The following is a 19,654-nucleotide window of genomic DNA, read 5'->3' on the forward strand; positions in this document are numbered from 1 at the left end:
TGTACATGGTGAGCACTCAACACTCTTATTACTCTTGACTTGAAGAAAGTAGACAGCATGTTTTTAACCATGCGATTACCATATAAATACTACATGCAAGCTTGAGGAGTTGTTTCATTAACTCCCACACCCTGGAGAGTACAAACCTATTTGACTTATCCATAACTACTTTACCAACCATTAAAATCAATCATTCACTTAATCATTAAAAGAAAAAATGAGTGCCTTGTAAATGCTAGGCATTGTGCTACACATTGAATACAGTACTGACTGTATTCTAAAGGAATTGTTGGTTCTTCTCAAGGAGCGCCTAGATTGTGTATCTTTTTAAGGAGCTTATATCAGCCTTTAAGAGGGTGGGGTGGAGTAGTGTGGAAAAGGAACATTGAAATAGCCAAGAAATCCAACTGCAAGGCACCAACCAGGGAACTACTAGGCCTCTCTATTTGGGTAAATAAGCAGACAGTGTTCCTAGGTCAATCATCCACTTTACAATTCATTTAATTCAAGAAGAAGATGCTGCTGTGGAGATGATTCAAGTCCAAATGTTCCTGGTGAAGGTGCTTCCAGTAATTCTGGGAAAGAAGCCAATTCCCTAGTTTTATATGTAAATATTTTAAAAACACACACATATATATAAGCACAAAGGAAAGGTCAGGAAGATGTAAGTCTTTTAAAAATCTATTTTAATAAATTTTTTCTATAACTGTCCACAAAAGTTTGGGCTTTTTTGTAGCCTTACATTTTCTTTCACACAATACACCTGCTTTTTTTTCTAAACTAAATATTTCTTCCATCTAATGACTCTCTTTATTAGACAGCATCTAATTTGCATACATTTACATACAATTTAACTGCTAGCTTGTGAGAACAAAGAAATGGCTCTGCATTGTACTGAAGGACAATACTCCGTAAAGGAAGGTATAAAAACCAACCAGCTCAGTGACAGTGTAAGCTCTTTGTTTCAGATACACCAAGTTCTCTCTCTCTCTCTCTCCCCCTCTCTTTTAACATGCCACTAAAAGGGGCAAAAATTATTTCATCAAACAATGTAAAAAAGATTCAGCAGTACTTCGTTTAAGTGTCCATTTCCCCTCTAACACCCAGCTTGTTTTCTACTATCCAGGGGTCCAAGTTCCCTGAATCTACTATAATTTCCTTCTTTAGATTCCATAAATTCACCTATTTTTGTTTCATGTTTTATTTCTAAAACAACCTGGGATTCTACTGTGACAAAGCTCTGTTCCAATGTGAATTTGTGCTGCCACCTACCTTGCTCTTGGACAGGGCAGAACAAGGCATACTGTTCTCTAGTGAACAATACTCCTACCCTTCATGGGTTAACAGATTTTCCTGAGATGTCAGGTTTTTATTGCATGAACCAACTTTTCAATGAGAAATGGTTTCCAGTGTCCACTGGGCAGAGAACTGTAAAGAAGACTTAACCAAAGGAAAAGGCGTATAGTAAAAAAAGAAGCTAGAATAAGAGTACTTGAGTCATCTGTTTCTCCATTTGGCAAAGCTATCTCTTTGTAAATCTCCAAATCTGCAATACTCTTATACTCTTGGAGGGTTAAAAAAAAAAAAAAACCTGAAAACTGGGACTCTTGATTCTCTGATACAAGGAAATTCACATATTTTGTGACCCAGGGTGAATCACTCCAACTCTGTTCTCTCTACCTCCCATTCTTGATGCATGGAGAAGGAGATTACTGAAAGCCATCTTGAAGAGTCTGTTCAGTGTTTCATAAATATTAACTATTGAAAACACACAAAATAGGTAATAAAGTTATGGTCCCACCAACTGAAAATAAACACAAGGAGGACTCAAATTTCTGAAATGCCACATGGAAAATATTACCAAATCAATGTAATATGATGTACAAAACTGCTCCAAAAGCATAACAAACAAAACAACTGAAAATCCAAAATCCATTTATGAACTGGCACCATGGGTTTGCTGGAAACATTCATGTCTGCGTGCTAAGAGTGGTCATGGAAGATGCATTTCCTTGAAAATAGATTCCATATCATTAATTTGGCCTGTTTTCTGTATCTGATAATGCATACTTACAATTTTAATGTCCAAAAGAGGTGTGAACTTGTCAGTGATAAGTGAAGAAATTCTCTCACTCTGTGGGGCTGCAGAATCCCCACATGATTTGGAACCTGCGGCAGCCAAACAGATTGCACAATCTCTACTAGGGATCTTAAAGCATGTCTGATTTTCCACCTGGGGAGAAGACGCCTGAGTTAGAGACAGTATTAGTGCTGGAGTGCTGGCACAGGCCAACTCTGCCAACTTCTTAACCCATAAGCAATTACAAACACTGATCAAAATAGCACTTAGAAGAAATCAGACACTGCACTCTGAAAAAAATACTCTGTGTTGACTAGCTTCTAGTCTCCAGAACGAGTAGTCAGAAAGTCACTGATCCTTAAATTCCAAAGAACCTGACCCTGACCCCCAAATCCCTTGCTGTATGAGGAAATGAGAACTTCACCTCATGAGTGCCATAGTGACTGTGCTTTCAGAAACTGTTACTAAGTTTTACACAAAATTTCTTTTTCTTGGGCTCCTTACATCTCTGCTGTTAGTATCCATGTGAGGCAGTCAGTATTTGTTTTCATGTCATAAAATATTATTGGTTGCTATCAGCATCAGACCCATTTTCTACACTCTAATATATTAAATCCTGCTTTGTTTGCTTCTAAAGTACCTCTTAATACTAACTCAGCCAGCATCACCTGTGCTGGTGGTGGTTAAGATCCACCTCCCCAAAGCATGTTACCACGGTGACAAAGTAGTGACCTAATTTACACACACCTGCTGGGTTAATTGGGCCAAAATGAAAGATGATATATATGCTCAAAATCCAAAACTGATTTTTTCCCTCAAAATTAAATATTTGATTTTTTTAAATTACCAGTTTCTAAAGCTAAGTAACATACTCCAGGTGTGCATTTGCCAGTTAATACACCCTGAATGCTTCATGATACTTGAGTAGCAAAATAATATTGAGTGATGAATACAAATCTTTTATGTATTTTCTGTATGCAGTGATTAGTACGAGTAAGTGGTCTCAATCACTGAAGACCTGGGGTGTGCTTGAAGGGCCACTGCCTTAAAGTAAACAGGGACATCTGAAGTTAGCAAGCTGAGTCTGGGCTGCCTTTGAAAATCCAGGTTCACCTTGGAGAAAGCTGGTCTGTGTAGCCTGTAGCAGCCTGCAACATCTCTTATACAAAAACATCATTCACCTCCCTTGCCCTTTTCCCACCTCTTTGTACTTATTCTTTCCAGACGACTGAGAGCTTTTCCTTGAGCCATACTAAATTTGATGCCAAGAATTGATGATGATATCAGCAAACTGAAACTTTCAGACTGTTGGGGCAGACACGGCAATATGTAAATTGCAGAGCTAAATGCATCAGAATCTTCAAAAATGCATATATCTTTGATTCAATGATTCCACTTATTGTAATTTGTCTTAAAGGGAAATCAAGGATGCGTATTCAGATACTTTCACAATGATACTCATCATCGATTTTTCAAAAGGATTTATTTATTTGAAAGGCAGAGTGACAGAAAGAGAGGGACAGGCATCCACTGATTCACTCCCCAAATGGCTGCAACAGTCAGTGCTGAATCAGGCCAAAGCTAGGAGCCAAGAATTCCATCCTGTTCTGCACATGGGTGGCCCAAGTTTTGAGCTATCTTCTGCTACCTTCATAGGTGCATTAGCAGGGAACTGGATCAAAAGTGGAGGAGCTGGGACTTGAATCAGCACTCTAATATTGGACGCTCATGTCAAAAGTGGTGGTTTAACTTGTTGTGCAACAATGTCAGCCCCTCCTCATAGGTTTTTGAAATTTATTTTATTGATAGGCAAAGAGACAGGCAGACAGAACTACCATCTGTTGCTTTACTGTCCAAATGTCTGAAAAGGCTGGGGTTGGACCAGGGCTAAAGCAAGGAGCCAGGACACAATCCAGGTCTCCCATGTGAGGGGCAGGGATCCAATTACTTGTGCCACTACCACTGCCTAACAGGATCTGGGCTGGCAAGAAGCTGGTGCCGGAATTGCAGTCAGGAATGGAACCCAGATAGTCCAATATGCTGCATGGAGATTTAGCCACTAGTCTAAATGTACTCCTTTTGGGTTATTTTTAATACAGAAAAAAATTAAGAATAAATTTTAGGAATAATAATGAGATTGACTTGATAGATTATAACACATCCATTCTATGTAGTACTATATAATCCATAAAAGTTGTGTCAGGCTAATCCTCCGCCTTGCGGCGCCAGCACACTGGGTTCTAGTCCCGGTTGGGGCGCCGGATTCTGTCCTGGTTGCCCCTCTTCCAGGCCAGCTCTCTGCTGTGGCCAGGGAGTGCAGTGGAGGATGGCCCAAGTACTTGGGCCCTGCACCCCATGGGAGACCAGGAGAAGTACCTGGCTCCTGCCATCGAATCAGCGCGGTGCGCTGGCCACAGCACGCCGGCTGCAGCGGTCATTGGAGGGTGAACCAACGGCAAAGGAAGACCTTTCTCTCTGTCTCTCTCTCTCACTGTCCACTCTGCCTGTCAAAAAAAAAAAAATTGTGTCATAGAAGAATTTTTATTGAAAAAAATTTAATATTTATTTGATTGATTCAAATGTCAGAGTGACAGAGAGGGAGAGACAGAGATAGAGAAAGAGAGACAGATAGAGAACGAGAGACAGAGAAAAATATCTTCTACCTGTTGGTTTACTCTCCAGATGCCTACATCAACCAAGCTTAGGTCAGGCCAAAGTTAGGAGCTAGGAATGCCCTCTAATGTCATACATGGATGGCCATCATCCGCTGCCTTCCAAAGTGCAATAACAGGAAGCTGGATAGGAAGTGGAGCAGCTGGAATTCAAATCAGCACTCTGATATTGGATGCTGGCTTCACACACTGTGCCACAACATTGGCCCCAGAATTTTTAATACTAAAAACAAATGTTAGGGGCCAGTATTGTGGTGCAGTGGGTTAATGCCCTGGCCTGAAGCACCGGCATCCCATATTGGCAACAGTACGAGACCTGGCTGCTCCACTTCCGATCCAGCTCTCTGTTGTGGCCTGGGAAAGCAGCAGAAGATAGCCCAGGTTCTTGGGCCCCTGCACTGGCATGGGATACCTGGAAAGCAGCTCCTGGCTCCTGGCTTCGGATTGGTGGAGTTCTAGCCATTGTGGCCATCTGGGGAGTAATCCATCGGATGGAAGACTTTCTCTCTCTGCCTCTCCTTCTGTGTAACTCTGACTTTCAAATAAATAAATAAATCTTTTTTTAAAAAGTCACTAATATACTGTTAATCAAAAATTCAATATCCACAGCCATGCATGGTGCATAATCCTCTGTTTTTATAATCATGCCTACATATAGGTATGTATACAGATGCTAAAATATAAATAAGTTTTTCGCCAAATGCTAGTAGTAATATCAAGCATTATTTTATTGCCTTCTTTCTGCATCTGTTTGCCAAATAGCCTTACACTGATGATGTACTACTTTTAAAACAGAGAAGTGAATATTATGTTCAAAATAAAACCAAATGTAGGAAAAAAGTTAAATATCATTTCTTGATCTTTCTCTCCACTTAGATTTCACATTTTACCCGTTCTTACTTCTCTTGTCAACTGTAGTGATTAATACAGTAGATTTTGAAGTGGATAAATGTTCTTTTACTGTTAAATATTCAATCTTTTTAACTGAATGGAACTTTCACTTATTTACCAACCTTACAAAGATGTCAACCATCAGAACCCTTAGGAACACTCTAAGCTGCTTTTCAAGCTAACAAAAACCATATGAAATAATTGCTTGTTAATAATGATGAATACTTGAAGTGAACTTTTCAAGGTACAAATAAATTTACTTATCACCTGGCTATTGCGTCCTGCTTAAATTACAACTGTCACACGTTGATTTCATTTGTGTAGTTATAGGGTCGCACTGATAAGTAAGTGCTTCTCTTAAGTAAGTAAAATTAACATTACCATATGAACTGGGTTTGCTTTTAAAGTATCTCACTAGGGGTTTGATTTATTCCATGATGCTTTCACTGATTTAATCATTGCTTAGACTATCAAAATATAATAATTTATTCTTATAAGTAAGAAAGTTTCTTGGGATTTTCCTAAGTCACAAACAATAGACATCAGTGATTGATAAAGAAAAACATGTCAATTTTGACATTTCAGTTCTCAATCTAATACCATTTTTTTTTTCTTTAGGACTGATCTCTGTATTCCTAAAGAATTAATAGGATTAAGAAAGTGACTCTTTTATTTCTTTTTTTTTTTTAAAGATTTATTTATTTTACTTGAAAGTCAGAGTTACACAGAGAGAGGAGTGGCAGAGAGAGAGAGAGAGAGAGAGAGAGAAAGAGAGACAGTGAGTCTCCCATCTGATGGTTCACTCCCCAATTGGCCGCAACAGCCGGAGGTGTGCCGATCCAAAGCTGGGAGCCAGGAGCTTCTTCCAGGTCTCCCACCTGGTTGCAGGGGCCCAAGGACCTGGGCCATCTTCCACTGTTTTCCCAGGCCACAGCAGAGAGCTGGATCAGAAGTGGAGCAGCCAGGTCTCGAACCTGCGCCCATATGGGATGACCCGCTGCGCCACAGTGCCTGCCCCGACTCTTTTATTTCAAGCAATAAAATAAAATTGTTTTATTTTCATTATCAAAAATAAATGTTAAGAAACAAAGTATATAGCATGCAAAACTAAGTTTTAGTCAAATCAAATAACAAATACTGAAAGAGTCCAAATCTTAATTGTGGTAGAAGAAAATATGAGTAATTTTTTGATAGTTTTTCTAAGCTATAAAGGAAGTGATTGACAAATATAACTATAATAAAAAAAGACAGAAATATTAACACATAGAGAAATTTTTACTTTCCATAATATACAAAGAATGTATACAAATTAGTTACTGATTTAAAATCTCAATGGAAAATTATTTAACATCCAATTCAAAAATGTGAATGACCAGTGAAACTTCGAAATTTTGTGTAATCTGACTCATAGAGATATGCAAATCAAAACAGTGATGAAATATATTGTTCAAGTTTTCAATGAGAAAAATAATTGTTAAAACTCAGCATTGATGAAGCTGTGGAAAAGCAGAAATTCTCATAAACTGTTGTTAGAAGTATAAAAGGATACTTCAAAAAGTGTGGAAAATGGAATTAAAAATGTTTATTTTGATGTAAGAAATTTTAAAAAATATTATTTATTTGAGATACAGACTGATAGCTGGAGCCAGAAGCTGAGAATGGAATCCAAGTCTCCCATGTTAGCTGCAGAAACCCAATTACCTGAGCCATCATAGCTACCTCTCAGATATGAATTAGCAGGGAGCAAAAATCAAGAACCAGACCTGGAATTCAAACCCAAGTTCTCCTACAAAGGACACAGGTGTCTTAGCTGTTAGGTTAAACGTCACTCCCATGGAAGAAATCTGGAAATTCCTGCGAAGTGTTTTCATAATATTCATTTCCCACAAACTTTTTGAAGAGCCTTTGAATACATGGATTTCAAAATTTTCTTTTAACTTCATTATTAGATCAATGTTTGTGAATGCAAGATTTTAATAGCTATAAAAATTTTTATTATACAAACATCTAGGCAATTATACTATGCATATATGAAACTAAATACAAAGATATAATTAGAAGTCTGTTTATTTCAATTTTTGAACAGCAAATAAGTATGAAATATTCAAGTGTCAATAAACTAGGCAATGGGAAACATTTTTGTTACATCCATAAAATGGAAATAGTGTGTTTAAAAAGAGGAAAGTATAATATGAATGCTATAAAACCTCAAGGATATATAAAATCTCTAAGATATAAATTAATAAAAATGCAAAAGAACTTGAACAATACAATCCTATTTACATTTATAGAATAAAGGTATATAGATATATTTCTCTATGTGAATGCACTTCAAGCTGTTCATGTCTGGTGAATAGTACCCTAAGTTGGTAAAGACACACTTTCCACTTTATATCTTTGTGTATCATTCAAATAAAACTTTTTTTAACCATATGAACACATTTTAAAAGTGAGGATAGAGGGTAGCATACCAGTACCTGCATTAAGCACATCCCATATCTGAGTGTCTGGTTTGAGTCTTAGCTACTCCACACTTCCTATTCAGGGTTTTGCTAATGCACCTGAGAGGAACAGGTGACAGCCTTAATACTTGGGTTCCTATCTCCCATGTAGATTCAGATGAGTTCCTGGTTCTTGACTTTGGTATAGCCCAGCCCTGGCTGTTACAGGTATTTGAAAGTCAACCAGGGACCGGCACTGTGGCATAGTGGGTAGGGCCATTGCCTGCAGTGCCGGCATCCAATATGGGCGCCGGTTCAAGACCCGGATGCTCCACTTTTGATCCAGCTCTCTGCTATAACCTGGGAAAGCAGGGAAGATGGCCCACGTCTTTGGGCCCCTGCACCCACCCGCAAGGGAGACCTGGAGGAAACTCCTGATTCCTGGCTTCAGACTGGTGCAGCTCCGGCTGTTGTGGCCACTTGGAGAGTGAACCAGCAGATGGAAGAGCTCTCTTTGTCTCTCCTTCTCTCTCTGACTTTCAAATAAATAAATATATCTTAAAAAAAAAAAAAGAAAGTGAACCAGCCTATGGGAGCCCTCCTTATCTCTGTCTCTCTCCTTTTGCCTTTCAAATAAATAAAAAATGCTTTAAAAAATACCAAAACATTGTTCAGTATGGAAATAAAGAATACCATATTGTTCAATACCTCATTCTATATTTGTCTAGACTACAGTAGATCATTTAACTTCACTGGGTTTCAATTTCCTCATCTGTAAAAAATAACTGAATTATTACAAAGTACAAAAAAATGTATATGAGTGAAGTTTAGATTTTGAGATTTGATTATTATTTATAGCCTTTGTCCATACTCCTGAAGAACAGTGTTTTTCTACTTGCTATTTGTTGAATTCTCCATTTGTGATTATAAATTGAAAGTATGTCACTGCAAAAATTAAAAGCAATTATGAAATAATGATGTTTGAAAAACTGCATATATGAAATACATGAATTTTGTTTCCTTTATATAAATAAAATTTCAAAAATAATTGAATTAGCTAAAAAAACAATGTTAATTATCTAATAGTTCTAACAATATATATTTTTGTAAGTTAACAATCTAATATAGAATGATGGAAAAGTATGTTTTAAACTTAAATATCAATTTTGACCATCGATAGCTACTGTATATCTCTACTTAGTGTTTTGTATGATGACTATATCCATGTCTTTATAACAAAAGCAAACGATGCTTATGCAGAAAATTTTGGCAAACAGAATAACTGCAATATTATTTTAAATACTATACTCCTTTACAAGCAGTGCTTCCGGGTCTCAGCAGTTTCAATTTGCAAAAGTGTTGAACATGCAAAACAAAACTGAACAGAGAAGCATTGCTTATGTACTTCACTGCCAATTTAAGACCACGGTATAAGACAATTTCTTAGATCCATTCTTGACATATGGAATCCTATACACAATATGAGAACAATAAAATGCCAACATTAGTTTGTAACTCAGACATATAGTGACACAAGCATTCTTAAAAATGTTTGTTATATTCTACAGCATGATAATGCATATTAAATAATTACATAAGGTTCTTCAGATCATGTTTTTAATTTGTGATATCTGAGGCTTCAGTATAATGGCCTTCTTCCATGGTGACTTAATATTCTTGTCACTTGGATAAAATTTTTGAAAAGCAAAATCTCTTCAGCTATGATTTGGATGACAAATTATATGGTCACCAAAGCTATACAGTAGAAATTGTGCACCATGAAATTTCTGAGAAAGCAAGTAGTCTTTCTTCCACTTCTGGTTTCAATTATTGTGATAAGAACAGAGTCATGGGAATTTTCTAAGAGTCAGTGGTACAACTGACAACAATGTTATGCTATTAATCATAACCATAGTTTGGTTTGTAAATTGGGATGTGAATAAGGCCTAGTGAAAACTGTGTTGAGAGATTTTCAGTTTTTCTAGTGAAAACAATTTTAAATTCTCTCATCTGAAATTTTAACTATTTCTGGGGGAGATGTTTGCCCTTCAAGCTAAGATGCCAGTTAACATGCTCATATTCCATACTGGAGTGCCTGCGTTTGATTCCCAGATTTGGCTCCCAATTCAGACCACTTGTGAAATGCAGACCCTGGGAGGCAGCAGGTAGGTGGTGGTTTAAGTGGTTGGTTCTCTGCTTCTCATGTGGGAGACCTGGGTTGAGTACCTAGCTTCTGCTGTAGCTCTGGCCCAGCCTGAGCTGTTTTGGGCACTGAGGAGTGAACCAGCTCTTATGAGCTCTCTCAGTCTATTTGCCTACCTGCCTATCTATCTGTTTCTATGTCTGTTTGTCTCTGCGTCTCAAATAAAAATTTGAAAATACATAAAATTTTAACCATTTCTAAAACTGTTATTTGACTTTCTTTCCAATGCTAACAAGACTATTTCCTTGTGCATGTTTTAGATAGTAACAGTGCAGCTCATGGTAAAACAGTCATCTGATTCAATCTAATCTCATCTATTTCAATAATTTTTGATCATATATACTTGTCTACTTATGGGTAAGCAATTTAATTTTGAATAAAGCATTTGAAGAAACTTTGTTGCAGGAGGAAAGTAGAGATGGGAAGAACAGACTTCCAGTGATCAATTCAAATGGAAAGAACCACATATTCCTAGAAAGTTCTATGCTAAATCTCGAGCTAATATGAGACTAACACTTAAACAAAATTAAAACTAAGAGAGGGAAGAGATGTATAATTTGGGACATGCTCAGGCTGACTTGCCCCAAATAGTAGAGTTAGAAACATACCAGGGGATTCCAATTCAATCCCATCAAGGTGGCATGTACCAATGCCATCTCACTATTCCAAGTGATCAATTTCAGTTCACAATTGATCATAATGAAAGGACTAAGAGTCAAAGGGAGCACATAAACAAGTCTAGTACCTGCTAACACTAACCGATAGAATAAATAAAGGGGAGAGTGATCCAACATGGGAAGTGAGATACTCAGCAGACTCATAGAATGGCAGATGTCCTAAATAGCACTCTGGCCTCAGAATCAGCCCTAAAGGCATTTGGATCTGGCTGAAAAGCCCATGAGAGTATTTCAGGCATGGAAAGCCAAGACACTCTGGCAAAAGATCTCTGTGAGTGAGATCCCAGTGGAAAGAACAGGTCTTCAAAGAAGGAGGTACCTTTCTCTGAAGGGAGGAGAGAACCTCCACTTTGACTATGACCTTGTCTAAACAAGATAAGAATCGGAGAACTCAGAGGGCTTCCATAGCCTTGGAAACTCATGACTGGAGCATAGGGAGATTACTGATGCCATAGACAGGAGTGTCAATTGGTAAAGTCAACAACAGGAGTCACTGTGCACTTACTCCTCATGTAGGATCTCTGTCCTTAATGTGCTGTGCATTGAGATTTAATGCTATAATGAGTACTCAAACAATATATTTCACTTTGTGTTTCTATGGAGGTGCAAACTGTTGAAATCTTTACTTAATGTATACTAAACTGATCCTCTGTAAAAAAAAAAAAAAAAAAAAAGAAATTATCAACTCCCAACTTGACTCTCACTGGGATTAAACATGACAATAGGTCTGATCTGATTTCATCATCATTTAAAAAAATCATCTATTATTTTTCACTTTATGTTTCTGTGTGGGAACAAACTGTTGAAATCTTTACTTAATGTATACTAAACTGATCTTCTGTATATTAAGATAATCGAAAATGAATCTTGATGTGAATGGAAGGGGAGAGGGAGTGGGAAAGGGGAGGGTTGTGGGTGGGTGGGACGGTATGTGGGGGAAGCCATTGTAATCCATAAGTTGTACTTTGGAAATTTATATTCATTAAATAAAAGTTAAAAAAAAACTAAGAATATTCTGTTTGGTTTTCTATTTTCATTTTCAATATTAAATCTGGAAAGAAGAATAAGGATAATATTAAAGGTTTCCAAAAAATTCATGGAAATATTATTATGAAAAAACTAGGCACAAATTATAAATTTTGCATCAAAATAAACATCCTCTAATTCTATTTTCCATGAACTTTTTGAAGTACCCTTGTATTATTCCTTGAAAAGATGATTTACTGAAGGGAGAAATGAGGGCTCAAAAATCCCAGTAACTCCTCTAACAATCACTAGTACCAGAATGGGCAACAGAATTGCTTGGGAGAGATAAAAACAGCAAGTAATTCAACCACTCTTTGTGGTCAAATTTACTACAGCTTTCACAAATAACAAGACTGTAATCTTTTAGGAGGATAGGGTTAAACGTCTTTAAAATGCTTATTGTTGCTATATTTAATAAGATAAAGAAGAGTCAACCTGATGCTCCAAAAGCAGACCTCTCAGTTGTACATTGTAAATAGTCAACAGACAAGATACGCTTCCTTTGCTATAGCCAATCTAGTACACACACAAACTTAGGAGGCAGAACCTCGAGCAACCTGTAGGAATCTAGAGATCAAATTTATTATATTCTAGACCTTTCATTGACTGTCTCGCTTGTATATTGTTCAGGTCTTAGAGTTCAAGTATTGTTTCCTCAGAAAGCCCACCCAGGATCCTATCACTTGTTCACAGCATTCTCTATCCTATTTTTTTTCTGTTGTACTTTAAGAATAACATCTATTACTTTCTAAATGTGTCTTATTTATATATTTGTTAATTTTCTTAGTGCTTACACACACACACACTCAATGATACTACCTCTGTAAGGTAGGTAACATCTGGATTTTCTAATTCAGAGCACTATATCTGGTGCTTTGGACCATGTTTGAATTCTATTAGTTTACCCATGGTAGAATAGTGATCCACACCAGAAAGAAATCTGCAATCTAGCAAAAGAATATTTTCTTTTATTTGGTTCTTATAGCAACAGGAATAACAACAAACTACACTAGGTCCATTCAATTAACATGATTTGGGTGTGAATCATAGTTTTCTATTATTAAAACCACATTTTCAGATAAAACTATATTACAATTTCAGAGATTATTTACTTTCATTTATTTTCTACTTCATTTTTTGGTCTGGCAGAGAAATTGAACACTTATTTCTATTTTTTTTCTGTTTTACGTGCATATACTGATATTTTATGCAAACCAAAGTACAGTAAAAGCTGTAACCTAAAGGAATTGTTCAGTAGTTAAGACCCATAATAATTCATATAATCACTGTACTAATTATCTATTTTAGAAATTCAAATTGTTGGTTTATTGAGTTTTTAAAAGAAAACCACCTGCAATATTCCACAATCGTAGGGTGGAAAGGGTCAACAAATGCTTCCAATTATAATCTAATTCTTTTAGGAATGGTTCTACATTACTCACTGCTCTCTCTGCCAACTCTCACCCTAATAGTAGTCTACTCCTGACTTACAGGAAAAGACATTGCTCAGAGCTTGAGAATCAACTTTGGAGAAATAGAAAGAATACGGGTGTTTGAATTGAGCAAAGCTGAGTTTAAAATCTGTCTTAGTCATTTACTAGCTACACACAGAAAATAATCTATCTGAACTGAGCCTTGCTCCTTTGATCAGGTCTTGGTTACTTATGCATCCAATGGTAACTTAATAGCTGTGTATCCGTATCTACAGTCGGATTCATAGTTCTCTAATAAAGACCTGGCTGATGCTAACAATGGAGATTAAATTACCTCATGGTTACAGCATGTGATCATCAGAACAAACTTTTGTCCCTCTAAATTCAGGTGCATACTTGCTTACACTATCTGCAGAACATTATAAGAAAACTTCTCTGAGACTCATGATTTAGGTCATAAGTTGTTTCCTCTCCACACACATGAATTCACAGAAAAGCTATCCAATCTCAAGGTGGTTTTTTAATTGTTAATTGAATCTGCAGAACGACTATGACTGTGCTGGCTACATACTCTATGTCTCAGTTACTATCTATAGTGAAAAGAAGTTTCAGTAGTTTAGCAAAATAATAAGGCAACAGTTCTTCCACAAATGTGGAACAGAATAGATTTGTCAACTGCAGAGGAGAGAAAGGATTAATGTGTTACAGTGTAAATAAGCCTTCCACAGATAGTTAACACAGAAAATAATGTAACTCTCTGCAGTAGATTAAACATTGAATAGTGTACCTGAAGTTTCATGACCACTCAGGACCTCAGAATGTAACTTTATTGGAAAATAACATCTTTGCAGATGTAAATAATTCATATTATGAGATGAAATCATCCTGGATTTCAGGTGAGCTCTCAATGCAATGGCTGACACCCTTGTAAGAGTAAGAGAGGATACACAAAGACATACAGAGAGGAGAATCATGCAAAGATGGAAGCGGGGTTTGAAGTGCTTGGACCAAAGCCAAGGAAGGCCTGGGGTCCCAGATGCTGGAAGAGGCAAAGGAAGATACTCATCTACAGCACTTAGAGGGAGGCCAGGTCCTTTTGCACCTTGATTATGGACTTCTGGTCTCCAGAACGATAAGACAATCAATTTATGTGAGATCATTTAGTTTCTGGCAATTTATGGTAGCAGTGCCAGGTGACTAGGGCATTGTCCCTCTATCTCCAGAGCCAAAAATGACACAGAGGGAATAGATTTATCAATATAAATGATGGTTTCTATATTCCAAGTTGGTAGCAGCACATAGGAACAAAGGTAAAGCCAAGAGAAAACTTTCTGAGAGGTTCTGGTGATGATTGCTAGTAACAGTAAGTACACGTAAAAAGGAATGTATTTTCCTCCAGTTGGAATTGTTCCCACTTAAATCCAATAGAGACACCTTTTGAAAGTGATATTGTCGCTTCTAATCCCATTCTTTCAAAGGACAGAAACTGTTATGTGTTACTTTTCTAAATAAAATAGATTTATATTTTTGAAATTCCCAAGTATTATACTGATGTATTAATATTTTCTGATGTTCTATAATCAATAGCAAAGGTATGTTTGTACTTATTTGGACATAATTCAAAACAGTCATCAAATGAAAAATTATTTATGTTGAGGAAGAACTGGATTCAGACTAAATAAATCTATTTTTGATACATGAATTTTTTTTTGACAGGCAGAGTTAGACAGTGAGAGAGAGACAGAGAGAAAGATCTTCCTTCTGTTGGTTCACCCCCCAAATGGCCGCTATGGCCTGAGCTATGCTGATCCGAAGCCTGGAACCAGGTGCTTCCTTCTGGTCTCCCATGGGGGTGCAGGGCCCAAGGACTTGAGCCATCCTCCACTGCCTTCCTGGGCCACAGCAGAGAGCTGGACTGGAAGAGGAGCAACCGGGACAGAACCGGCACCCCAAACGGGACTAGAACCGGGAGTGCCAGCACCTCAGGCGGAGGATTAACCTAGTGAGCTGTGGCACCAGCCAATATATGAAAAATGTGAAAATGTTATCAAGTAACAAATTTACAGGAGAAAAATCACTTTTCTTTTGGTCTAGGGTATATACTAGCCTGACACTGACAAAGACTATAACAAGTACATGTTGTTTTGCTTGAGGCATCAGATCAACATGATTAAAGAATGTATGTTTGAACGTCTCCTGATATACAAAATTAACCATTTCTTAAGTAACACTGAACTCAGCTAGCACACCTGCTACATATGATTTAACATTTTCAGTTCACTTTAATTCACTTATTTTCTATACATATTATCTTTTATCCATGTAGTTGTGTTGACTGTAATCTCAAAATTCAGAAGATATGAATTTAATGATTTTAACCTTTAAAACATCATGACCTGGGGCTGGTGCCATAGCACACTAGGTTGGTCCTCCACCTGCAGCACCAACATCCCATATGGGCAATGGGTTCTAGTCCTGGTTGCTCCTCTTCTGGTCCAGCTCTCTGCTGTGGCCCGGGCAGGCAGTGGAGGATGGCCCAAGTGCTCGTGCTCCTGTACGCGCATGGGAGACCAGGAAGAAGCACCTGGCTCCTAGCTTTGGATCAGCATAGCTCAGGCCATAGCGGCCATTTACAGGGGTGAACCATTGGATGGAAGACCTTTCTCTCTCTCTCTCTCTCTCTCTCTCACACACTGTCTATAATTCTACCTGTCAGATAAATAAATAAAAAGTCTTAAAAAAACATCATGACCTAGGAGCTGGTGTCATACTATTGTGGATTTGCCACTTGCAAAGATGGCATCCCATATAGGCACCAACTGGTATCCCAGCTACTCCATTTCTGATCCAGCTTCTTGCTAATGGCCTGGGAAAAGCAGCAAAAGATGGTGCAAATGTTTGGGCCCTTGCCACCCACGTGGGACACCCAGATGAAGTTCCTGGCTCCTGGCTTCAGCCTGGACCAGTGCTGACATTCTGAGGAGTGAATCAGCAGATGAAAGATCTCCCTCTGTCTCTCCTTATATCTCTGTAACTTTGACTTTCAAATAAATTTTTTAAAAAAGTCATGACCTGTGGTACAATCATGTTTTGATATGGCTAACAAAAAATAAGAATAGCTAATAGTGTGAAACTTTTAAACACTTTAAGAGAAACACACTTCATAGAAAGAAATATCCACAGACATATGTTCACCCTAAATACACATGAATCCATATATTTAGAAAATTAGAAATTTTATTTTATTTTTAAGATTTATTTATTTGAAAGTCAGAGTTACAAAGAGAGAGGAGAGGTAGAGAAAGGCAGACAGAGGTCTTCCATCTGATGGTTCACTCCCCAATTGGCCACAGCAGCCGGAGCTGTGCCAATCTGAAGCCAGGAGCTAGGAGCTTCTTCCGGGTCACCCATGTGGGTCCAGGGGCCCAAGGACTTGGGCCATCTTTTACTGCTTTCCCAGGTGATAGCAGAGAGCTGGATCAGAAGTAGAGCATCCAGGTCTTGAACTGGTACCCATATGGGATGCTGGCGTTTCAGGCCAGGGCATTAACCCGCTGTACCACAGCACCGGCCCCGTAAATTAGAAATTTTAATCACAGATTCCCTTACATATTTTCAAAAGCATAAGGGTGATACATGTAGAATAGACATTTATTATTTAAAAAAATCATGTATTCAAGGAGGAAAGAATAAAGGAATTAAATTTCTAGAAAACTGCAAATGTCAAGGGTTTTTTTGTGCTTTTTTTTTGTATACTAAGAGGTGTGCACTAATTACTGACTAATAGTAAATGGAATTTACTAATTGTTTCTATAGTTAATAAATTTTAGTTAGTCCTTCTATAAAGTCACCAAATATTCTAAAGATAGGAACAAGCAGCTTTTATAATTCAGAAATGGATTTATTTATATTTGAGTGCTTTTTTTCTGAAACATTGGTCTCCTAACACTTTGTAAGTTCAATAAGATGTGATGTAATAATTAGCATATTCATATATAATTAGATGGGAAGTGAATGTAGTTAGGTCAATGGAACAATTTGTATTAAGTGAATGAATGAATGAATGAATACATGAATAAATAAATAAGGCAATGATCTGGATTTGTATAATAGCTATTATATATATATAATTTATTAATATTATGCAGCCCCTATTAAAAATGATGGAATTATTATTAAGAAGCAAATTTCTCAACAGTAAATATTAGTGATGTCTAGATTATAGAGTGATTCTTAAAATTTTGCTTCTTTCTAGATAAGTAAAGTGCTCTTTCAAAGTGTAGAATAAATCTGCAAAAGCTAAAGCAAATAATAGAAGTGGTGGGAAAAGAAGAATCCATGCACTAGATCAGATTTTATTACTTTGGCTCAGAGTAGAATTGTGTTGATGATGACAGAGGAGAGGAAGAAGGGTTCATTTTAAATTCCAAGAGCTTTGGTATACTGTCATCTGTAGTTGACAGAGGAGGAAACTGAGCCTAAGCGAACTTCAAGGGCTGCTCACCATCTCACAGTGAAAAGTCAGAGCTGAGAAATTTAATCCATACCTATTTCTGAACTGTATACCCTTTCCACTTTAAAATATTGTCTCTATTCCCTGAATCCAGGGATAAAAAGATTCTTAAATAGAAGGACTATGGTTAAAATAGAAATCACCCCAAGCCACAGTACTTATAAGATAAAATTGCCTTTGTAAAAATTTGTATAAACTTATAGAGGACAAAATTTTTCTTGAATCCCTCTCAATTCTTCACAGAGAATGTTGTTTTTATCATCTACAGATTCAAATTAAACGTTAGGATACTGGTACCACTTAACAATTAAATGCATGACAAATAAAATGGAATAAAGAGAAGGTAAGGTAAAGATGTATTTTTATATTGAACAAATCTTTTGAGAACAATTACAAATCTATATTTTAAAAATATGTTTGGCATCTCATTATGCTGTATAAGTTTAAATTCTATTTTAGTAGACTGTATCCTCTTGTATATAGTATCCTCTTGCATACAGAAAATGTTGAAGAAATCAATGTCAATTAGTTTAGAACTTACATTAGAGAAACAGCTCCATTTTAAATCCCCCCTGCTAAGAAAGTTTATTTATCATATTCCATAACAGCTCACAGTTTGTTATACATTAACTGCTCATTCTCTGTGCCAATAAGACTGTGCTGGAATAGCAAATGAATTTGGTGCATTCATTTAAATGATTCTGCAAACCACAGGCTACCCAGTTGTCTAATGATAAGAGAACCCCAAGCCACCTGATCACCATTATACTCTTTTATTTTGGGGAGGAGGTGGAAGGGTAGCTAGCATGGTCAGTATTGTCAAGATCTAAATACTGAGAAGAATGAGAAGGAAAAGTATACCTCAGACCTCATCATGTAAAGGAGTTTTATTAATCCAGGTACCAGTGATGATGTGGCTAGGTTGGAAGAGGAATGGGATATAAGATCTGAAGTGCTTTATCTGCTCCAAGACCAATGCTGGTTTTGGCACTTCTCTCACTCTAGTGAGTTACAAAAAAACAAGCAGGTGCTAGCAATCTGAGAGACCACATGCCAGCTACAGCTGCTTCAAACTGATTCAATTACATCTGCCTGAATAGTCCCAGGACATCAAACCAGTTGAAGAGATCCATAGGTTGCACAGAGACACACAGTCTATCCTGATGAACAACTGCCCCTGAGCTAACTACTTGCTAGTCTCCAGGTTTTGATATAAGTTCTCACTCCATTGCCAGGCACAGGAGAAAAGCCAATGGGGGTGGGGTTGAAGATGAGATTTTTATTCACTTTGAAATTAAAAACTGGCTGGAAAGATCACAAAAGATCTTTCTGAATTTTTATGTTTTAAATCTGACAGTAATTGAGGTCTTGAGTATACCTTGCAATGTCTGATTTTGTGAGAACATTTCCCAAATCATTGGGTACAGCACATTTACAGAACATGCTCTTGGGATTCGGACTTCGCTCCAAACCTTGTTTGTACAAAAAGGGGCCAAGCAGCTGGGAAATTCTGGAGTGGAGTGTGTCCTCATTAGTTCCCATCTGCCACCAGAACTCAGCTCATGGCAAGTTTGGCTAAGTCCTGGTGTACTCAGGTCCAAATGTGGGTCAGTTTTAATTACACTATACAGAATTCAGTGTGCAGTTTTTAAATCCTTATTATACAGCACAGAGGAATGGGCAGCTCTCCAGCTAATCAATTTTTTAAAAGTACATAT

The 19,654-nt window shown here is 37.2% G+C and overlaps 1 protein-coding gene across 47 annotated transcripts in view; it reads right to left on the bottom strand.

Moving 5' to 3' along the window:
• The window catches only part of ZBTB20 (zinc finger and BTB domain containing 20), an 873,240-nt gene that overhangs the window by 577,889 nt on the left and 275,697 nt on the right, over positions 1-19,654 (bottom strand). For 5 of the 47 annotated variants that reach the window (XM_089331712.1, XM_089331687.1, XM_089331705.1 and 2 more), the window contains one exon: positions 2,075-2,233. The exons of 40 other annotated variants lie outside the window; for them this stretch is intronic. The gene's annotated coding sequence lies outside the window, so the exon portion shown is untranslated. The remainder of the gene's footprint in view (positions 1-2,074; positions 2,234-19,654) is intronic. 2 more of the 47 variants (XM_089331694.1, XM_089331698.1) reach the window with 1 other exon arrangement.

Source organism: Oryctolagus cuniculus, chromosome 4 (genome assembly GCF_051225735.1).
Source record: "Oryctolagus cuniculus isolate XC-2025 breed Fujian yellow rabbit chromosome 4, ASM5122573v1, whole genome shotgun sequence".
NCBI lineage: Eukaryota > Metazoa > Chordata > Mammalia > Lagomorpha > Leporidae > Oryctolagus > Oryctolagus cuniculus.